Here is an 8,476-nt window from a genome sequence, read left to right on the forward strand (position 1 = left end):
CTCTCTGAATTTTCTTTTTTTTATATATATATTTTATTGATTTTTCACAGAGAGGAAGGGAGAGGGATAGAGAGCTAGAAACATCGATGAGAGAGAGACATCGACCAGCTGCCTCCTGCACACCCCCCACCGGGGGACGTGCCCGCAACCAATGTACATGCCCTTTGACCGGAATCGAACCCGGGACCTTCCAGTCCGCAGACCGATGCTCTGTCCACTGAGCCAAACCGGTCTCGGCCTAGCTCTCTGAATTTTCAAGGCCATCACACACAGGCCTTCCCTGAACTTGTCAGGTTAGCAGATGCCTCTTTTCATCCCCACATCTAAATAATAATCCCCCTGATTGGTGAGACTGTGATGCTAGCATAACATTCATTCTAACTGAAAAGAAAAATGGGGTGGGGGGTCCTTGCAACCTAGTTCAGTATCTGGTTAAAATTTTAGTCTTAGTTCCCCACTCTGACTGACTTGGGCAGAGCTGGGGAGCCTTTAGGGGCCACCACAGGAAGAGATATATTTGTCAGAGCCTCCCCATGAGTTCATTTCAGGCGGTGGATCTGGAATTCCCCTGGACTAGCAGATCTGCGGAATAAAGGTTAAACTTTCCCCCCTCAGAGTGCTGCCTGATCATTCTCCCATGCATTCTGCCACAATTAATTCACTTATTTTTAAATTATATATATATATATATATTATTTATATATTTATATATATATATATTTTAATTCACAGAGAAAGGGAGACAGAGATACATCAATGATAAGAATCATTTGCTGGCTGCCTCCTGCACGCCGCACACTGGGAATAAAGCCCACAACTTGGACATTTGTCCCACCTGGTAGTCGAACCATGACCAACCACTGACCACGCTGCCTGGGTCACTGTTATTTTTAACAAAATTTTAGTAAATAGGCCAAATGTTGGAAAAAACACTAAGCAATTTTACCAACATAAATAAATATTACACATCTACAATGATAGTCTTCATATTTAAATCTAAGAATCACTGCTGGTCAACAGTGTTCAGCAAATGATTAGCACATGATCACATTGCATCATGCAAGGTAATTGGTTCTGTTGTCCTATGGGGTGACTTTCTGCAGCAGTTTTAATGGGTGAAGGCCAATGTTCCAACTTACGCTAAGCCAGCCCCAGCCCTATGAATTTGTTGCTGTAGGTGGCACTGATTTACCAAATCCATTCAGTATATATTTAAAACTGCTATTATACATATAGAAAAGAGTTCTGTGAAATTAAACATTTATATATATATATATATATATATATATATATATATATATATATACATACACACTAGAGGCCCAATGCACAAAATTCATGCATGGGAGTGGGGGGCGGTCCCTCAGACCAGCCTGCACCCACTCCAATCCTGGATCCCTCACAATCTGGAACCACTGGATCCTAACTGCTCACCTGTCTGCCTGTCTGATGCCCCTAACTGCTCCCCTGCCAGCCTGATGGTGCTAACTGCTCTCCCCTGCTGGCCTGATCCCCCTAACTGCCTATCTGCTCCCCCCTGCTAGCCTGATCCCCCTAACTGCCTATCTGCTCTCCCTTCCTCTCCACAAGCAGATGTGCTAAGACCCCCGGCACAGGTGTGCTGAGAGCTCTCTGCCGTGGCCCCGCCCCTGGCTTGATTGGTCATTATGTGACAGCGTCCTGGACAATATGCATATTCCTCTACTATTAGTATAGATTTAATTTAAATGACACAAATGTGTCTACATAAGAAAATACAGGTAGGCTAATTTGTCAAATTTTCTTTCTTTAAAAAAATATGTTTTTGTTGAATTCAGAGAGAGGGAGAGAGAGATAAAAACACGAATGATGAGAGAATCATTGATCAGCTGCCTCCTGCATGCCTCCTAGGGGGGGATCCCTAAGCCCACAACCCGGGCCTGTGCCCTGAGTGGGATTTGAACTGTGACCTCCTGGTTCATGGGTCAATGCTCAACCACTGAGCTTTTGTCAAATTTTTAACATACACATTCCGAAAGCCTACCTTATTATATAATAGATTTTCAGCTTTAACAGACACCCCCACATTTCCCAAATTAATCTGTTATATGGAGGTTTTACTATAACTCAGAAATACCATATTTTCATCACAGTTTCCTTTTCTGCACAGACCTCCACTGTAAACAACCTGCCTAACTGTCCTTCTCTCCTCCCACTTTTCCCTCTTAATCTCTGCCCTTTTATCTGATTTAACACAATCTATGCTTCTTAGAAGTCAGTCCTGCTCTCACATTTGTTCTACATCCACACCTTTTCTGGGCCATTCATTTCTCTGGCTACAAAAACCATTAATGAACTAGATATGCCCATGGAATCAGTGTAATCTTCCTTCAACCCTGAGGCTCAGATTGCCATCTGCCCACTCATCCCATCATTGCTAGTATTGCTGACTAAACTCACAGAGACCAGGTGTCATGCCCAACCAACCAGTTCCCTAAATATTTCACCACTAACTCAGGGTCCCCTAGAGTCACTTGTTGGTGCTAATATCCTGTGTAAGCCAGTGCCTTTCTGGACACCCTGACTCCCCACTAGACTAATGCATGTCTGACATGGTGTTAGGTATAAGTAAGTGATGTGAGAAACAGTCAGGCAAGGACAGAGACCGTGAGAAGGAGAGGAGGGATGGAGGATGAGAGGTTAAGAGGGATAAAGAAAAGAACTACAATTCTTGATGCCAAAGAGATTAAGGAAAAACTAACTGGTGACATGCTATCTGATTACAGAACTGGTTTTATTTATTTTTTTAATCCTCTCCTGGGGATATTTTTTCCATTGATTTTTAGAGAGAGTGGGAAAGACGGAGAAAAATATCAATGTGAGAGAAACACATCAGTGATTGCCTCCTGCATGCACCCCGACCAGGGTCCAGGCCAGGTAGGAGCTGCAACCAAGGTACATGCCCTGGACTGGAATTGAACTATAGGGGCCTTCGGTCAGCAGGCCAATGCTCTATCCCTTTGGTCAAATCAGTGTGGGCCTAAATTTTGGTTTAAATGACCATGCACACTGTATGCAAACATTTTCCAGAGAAGGGCACAATTTAAACAGTGCAGGGTCAAAAATTATTTCCAATTTATAGTGAGACTAGAGGCCCAGTGCATGAAATTCATGCACGGGGGCTGTGTGTCCCTCAGCCCAGCCTGAACCCTCTCCAATCTGGGACCCCTTGAGGGATGTTCAACTGCCTGGTGGGATCGGGCCTAAACAGTAGGTCGGACATCCCTCTCACAATCCAGGACTGCTGGCTCCCAACCGTTTGCCTGCCTCTGCCTGATTGCCCCTAACCACTTCTGCCTGCCAGCCTGATCACCCCCTAACCACCACTGCCAGCCTGATCGATGCCTAACTGCTCCCTGGCTGGCCTGATCACCCCTAACTGCCCTCCCCTGCTGGCCTGGTCAACCCTAACAGCCCTCCCTGACAATCTGGTCACCCCTAACTGTCCTCCCCTGCAGGCCTGCCCCCCCCCTGCCCTCCCCTGCAGGCCTGGCCCCCCAACTGCCCTCCCCTGCTGGCCTGATTGCCCACAACTACCCTCCCCTGCAGGCCATCTTGTGGTGGCCATCTTTGACCACATGGGGGCAGCCATCTTGTGAGAGGGTGTGAAGGTCAATTTGCATATTACCTCTTTATTATATAGGATAACCTATACACCATGACCAAGTGAGATTTAACCCAGGAAAAAAGGGTTGGTTTTGCATCTGAAAATGAATTAATGTAATATACCGTTACTTGGATAAATCTAAAAAACTACAGGATTATCTCAATCGATACTGTAAGGAGCCGCTACAGAGTCAAGCCTCAGACTGACCTGTGGCAAGGCGACAAACAAGTCCCAGCTTGGAGGGCAGAGCCCTTCTTGCATAATTAAGCTTATAGTCCTCCCTTGTTCCTAGGTAGCTAATGGGCTGTGGGAGGTGCAGGAAGTTCAGCTAAAATGAGGTGAAACTCGCAAGAACATTGTAAACATGTTGACCACTCCCTTTATTTTGCTTTGCGTGCTCTGACTATAAAAATAAAGCTTCTGATTACAGGCTGTGTCATTGTGTCCTCATCCAGGCACAAGTGTACCTACCTAGCCCCAACTGTATTCTCTTTGTCTGTCTTCTTTAATATTTCACCACCTCTCCTCAGGTTCACCCCTGGCTGTGCTGGACGTGGTTCAGATACAAAGCACGGGCCCTTCCTCACTTTGCTTCCCCAATGGAAACTCAGGGACGATAACAATGGGTCACTTGTCCTCACTCAGCTGCCAAGTCATCAGTTGCAGGTTCATGGGCAAGGTGTCCCCCACCTCCCTTAGGTCTCCCCTGTGCACAGGCCTCCCTGGGTCAACCCCCCCGAGCCTGTCCTCACCCAGCCTTTCATCTCTGCCCCTCACTCAATGTGCCATGATGGGGATGGGTTGTAGTCTGGGGACCTTGAACCATAGACAGGAGACCTTGGGGACCCAGGAAGACAATGGAAGCTGTTGCAAGACCATGGGAGGAGTTTGGGCTCATTTTACACTCTTTCTGCAAGAACAGGGGCATGGCTCCAGCAAGGGGAACAGGAGCCACCTCCTGTGACTGCTCACTTCAGGGAAGGCAAAATACTTGGAATTCTCAGCCCCCTTATTAGGTGTGGTGCTGCACTGCATTCTGGGAGCCAAGTGAGGGATCCTACAGGGATCCTGAGTTCCTGGCTGGGATGTTATTTCCCACAGCCCCTAGGGCTGACCTTCTGCAGGGGGAGTCCTGTTCCGGAAGAGTAGGCACCAGACTTGGTGGGTGGGCTCCACTCACTCTGGAGTCAGCTCTGAGGAGAGGGGGCCGGGTGTGGTCAGCCTCTTCGCTTCTGAAACCACCGGGTGGGATGGCCCCCAGGACTCAGGGAGGGCGCTTTAGGGACAGCCGGCTCCTGAGGGACTCCTAGAGCTAGGACAGGCAGGGCTTCTCCTTTTAACATTGTAGGTGGGTTTGAAACTCCTGTGAAACGTGCCTCTTGGTACAGGAGTGATAGTCACACAACAGTGGGGATCACTGTGTCTGAGGGACCTGCTCCTCATGACATGGGCTCTAGTTCTATCACTGTTTCACCACAGTCACCTTGGTTGCAATAGAAAATTTCTAGACTTGGACCGATATTGCCTTTAAACATGTTTCCCAGAGAGCAGGCAGAGTCGGCTTGAGATGGGAAACTTAAGAGCTGGAAATCAGCAAGACCTGCTGATGCCCAAGGATTAGGTTAGGACATTCCCAGGCTGACCTCACTTGTGCAGACCAGTTAGATTCCCCATTTCAGATCATAGCATTTCCTGAATAGGACTCCAGAACCCTGGCCTCATCTCAAAGGTGGGGGCCAGGAGCCCTATCCCTGTCTCAGCAGGTGTGTGAATGAGGGCAGAGGTTGCCTGAAAGGGTGTTTCCTGAAATTCAATCCTGTTGTGTCCTCCCCCAGACCTCTCAGTTCTTTATAAGATCCCCAAGGTGGGGGAAGGAAGTGTTGCACATGTAGTGCTCCAAGATCAGGACAGTTCAGCATTCTCCCAGCAGGAGGAAACACTTTTATCATTTTATTTATTTGTTTGATTGTTTATTTATTTATTTATAGATATATTTTTATTGATTTGAGATGATGGGAGAGGGGGAGATAGAAACATCCACGATGAGAGAGAATCATTGATCAACTGCTTCCTGCATGGCGCCTACTGGGGATTGAGCCCACAGTTCGGGCGTTTGCCCTTGACCAGAATCGAACCCGGGACCCCTCAGTCACAGGATGATGTTCTAGCCACTGAGCTAAGCCAGCTACGACCACTGTTGTTATTTTGTATTGTTTTAAATATTTGCACACATTGTTTCTAGAGTAGTTATGAGTTCTCTCGAATGCAGTTATACCACCAAGAAGACTGAAAACACTCCATCAACCCAAAGAAACACAGTCGTGGTGGCTGTTTATACTGGATTTGTTAGAGGTTCTTCTAAACCTTTACCTTTTCTCTTTTCTCATTTAAATATATATATTTTATTGATTTCAGAGAGGAAAGGAAAGGCAGAAATAAAAACATCCATGATGAGAGAGAATCATTGTTTGGCTGCCTCCTGCACACCTCCTACTGGGGATCAAATCTGGAGGCCAGGCATGTGTCCTGACTGGTAGCTTGGCTGGATAGAGCATCATCCCAACGTGCCAAGGTAGCAGGTTAAATCCCAGGTCACACACAAAAATCAACCAATGAATGTAGAAATAAGTAGTACAACAGATTGTTTCTCTGTCTTTCTCTCTCTCTCTCAAATCAATTATATTTTTTTAAAAAGTAGTAAAAGAAAGCTCTAACTGGTTTGGCTCCATGGATAGAGCAATGGCTTGCAGATTTAAGGGTCCCAGGTTCAAATCTGGTTAAGGACACATGCCTGAGTTGCAGGATTGATACCCAGTAGGGGGTGTGCAGGAGGCAGCCGATCAGTGATTCTCTCTCAACATTTATGTTTCTATCTCTCACCCTCTCCCTTCCTCTCTGAAATCAATAGAAATATATTTAAAAATAAAAAGTAAAAGAAAGTCATACTCTATCACTAAGAACAGCTTCTTTAGAAGAGAGACACTGACTTTGTTTTCTTGCTTGGTTTGTATTCTTTGACAATATTCCTAAATTAATGAACTTCAGTTGATTCATAGAGGAGATAACTTTTCAAGGAGTAAATGATTAGAAACCAGATAGATAGATAGATAGATAGATAGATAGATAGATAGATAGATAGATCACTTTTTGGAAATGCATCCAATACCCTCTAGGAAATATTTCAGTATTTAGATAACAAGAAAGGCAAAAGCTGTTCCAAACACTTGATTAAAGGACTTGCACTCCCTGCCAGCCCTAGACATACGTGGTTGAAAAGAAAAGGTCACACATGTCCATCATCACACAGAGCTATTCCATGACCACAATGAATCCAGACAAAAGCAGAGGCATTCATGTCTGTATAACGGATGAAAGAGAATAGGTTTCCAAAGAATAAAAATAACAAAAACTCCTCTTTCTCCCCAATATGATTTCTATTTCCTACAATTTAGGGTTAGCATGACTTTTTTTTTTTTTCCTTCTAAATAAAAATTAGTATCACCACCGAGTGTAGAATTAAGTTCATTTCCTCACAGAATCCAATGCAGAAAAATGTCTGGCTTCCCTGAATGGGAAGTAAGTGACCTATCACCAGGCAAAATGCAACAAGAAACCCTTCTCAGTGTGCTGTTACTGTCACACTCACAGCCATTTAGGGTTTGTGGTCATTGTTATTATTCAAATTCATTCCATTCCATGTCTCTTTTACCACAGATGTGATTTTGCTGGTATTTGGCTGGAAGGGACTAACAAAAACATGATTGAAGTTTTTAGGATTTTGAATGAATAAGAAAGTGGCCTGTGTGAAATAAATATAAAAAATAAAATTTCCATGAGAAAACATGTCTGAGTTTATACACATATGATAATTGTGACTCAGATTGAATGATTAAGTGGAAAAGATTACAAGTTGATCTGAAAATACATAATTACAATGGGATATGTAAATATATCCTCAGGAAAAATAAAACACAATAGCTATTAGCATAAGGGTGCTTGGCAAACACCTCATATTTCTTTAAAAAGTATAGTACATTGATAACAGGGGGGAAATGCACATAATCACATACAAACAAAGATAACTGAAAACATTGAGAGATTAGACTCAGCTCTCAGTGACAGCACACATCAGAGTCTGCCTGAAATTGAAGCATAGTAGCCTCCATCTTGGGTAAAAACTGCTGTTTAAAATTTAACCCTGCTATTCTGGCTTCTGTAAATGTTTGCTTGCTTAAATAATAGGGAAAGATAAGACTACTCCCCATTCCAGAGAGGCCATAAACTATGCCCCAGACAGAGTTGTCAGTGCTGGTGCCAGGCCAGGCCTTGAAATATGGTCTCACAGCCTGTCCCAGCACACAGGACTTTTTCTCAGAAGGTCCAGAAGTCTCATTCCAAATTTGGGAGACAACGAGCTGAAAAACGTATAAATAAGGCAGACTTCCACCATATTGGGCCCCAGAATTTGAGAAGCAAGATTTTCCTCTGGGCCCGCTAGTGCTAGCAAAATGAACAGGACTCCAAATAAATTTGGCTTATTGATTAAGGCGTCTTCTGATTTACAATTTAACAAAATGAGGAAAGTGCCGATTCTCACATGGAAGGACTGGCTCAGAGCCCTCACTGCAGCGGGTTGCACAAGAACAAACTGTCACGGGGCTCCTTGGCACTGCACCATTGCAGCTGGCACAGTGGGATCTGAATCACAGTCAGTCAGTAGTAGTATCAACAGGACAAGATGATTACCAGTCAAATTAGACCTCATGCAAATGCAATCTAGAGAAAAGAGCGTACCGTTCAGAAAACAGCCTCAACCATGACAGTCTACGT

Source organism: Eptesicus fuscus, chromosome 6 (assembly GCF_027574615.1).
Source record: "Eptesicus fuscus isolate TK198812 chromosome 6, DD_ASM_mEF_20220401, whole genome shotgun sequence".
Taxonomy (NCBI): Eukaryota; Metazoa; Chordata; class Mammalia; order Chiroptera; family Vespertilionidae; genus Eptesicus; species Eptesicus fuscus.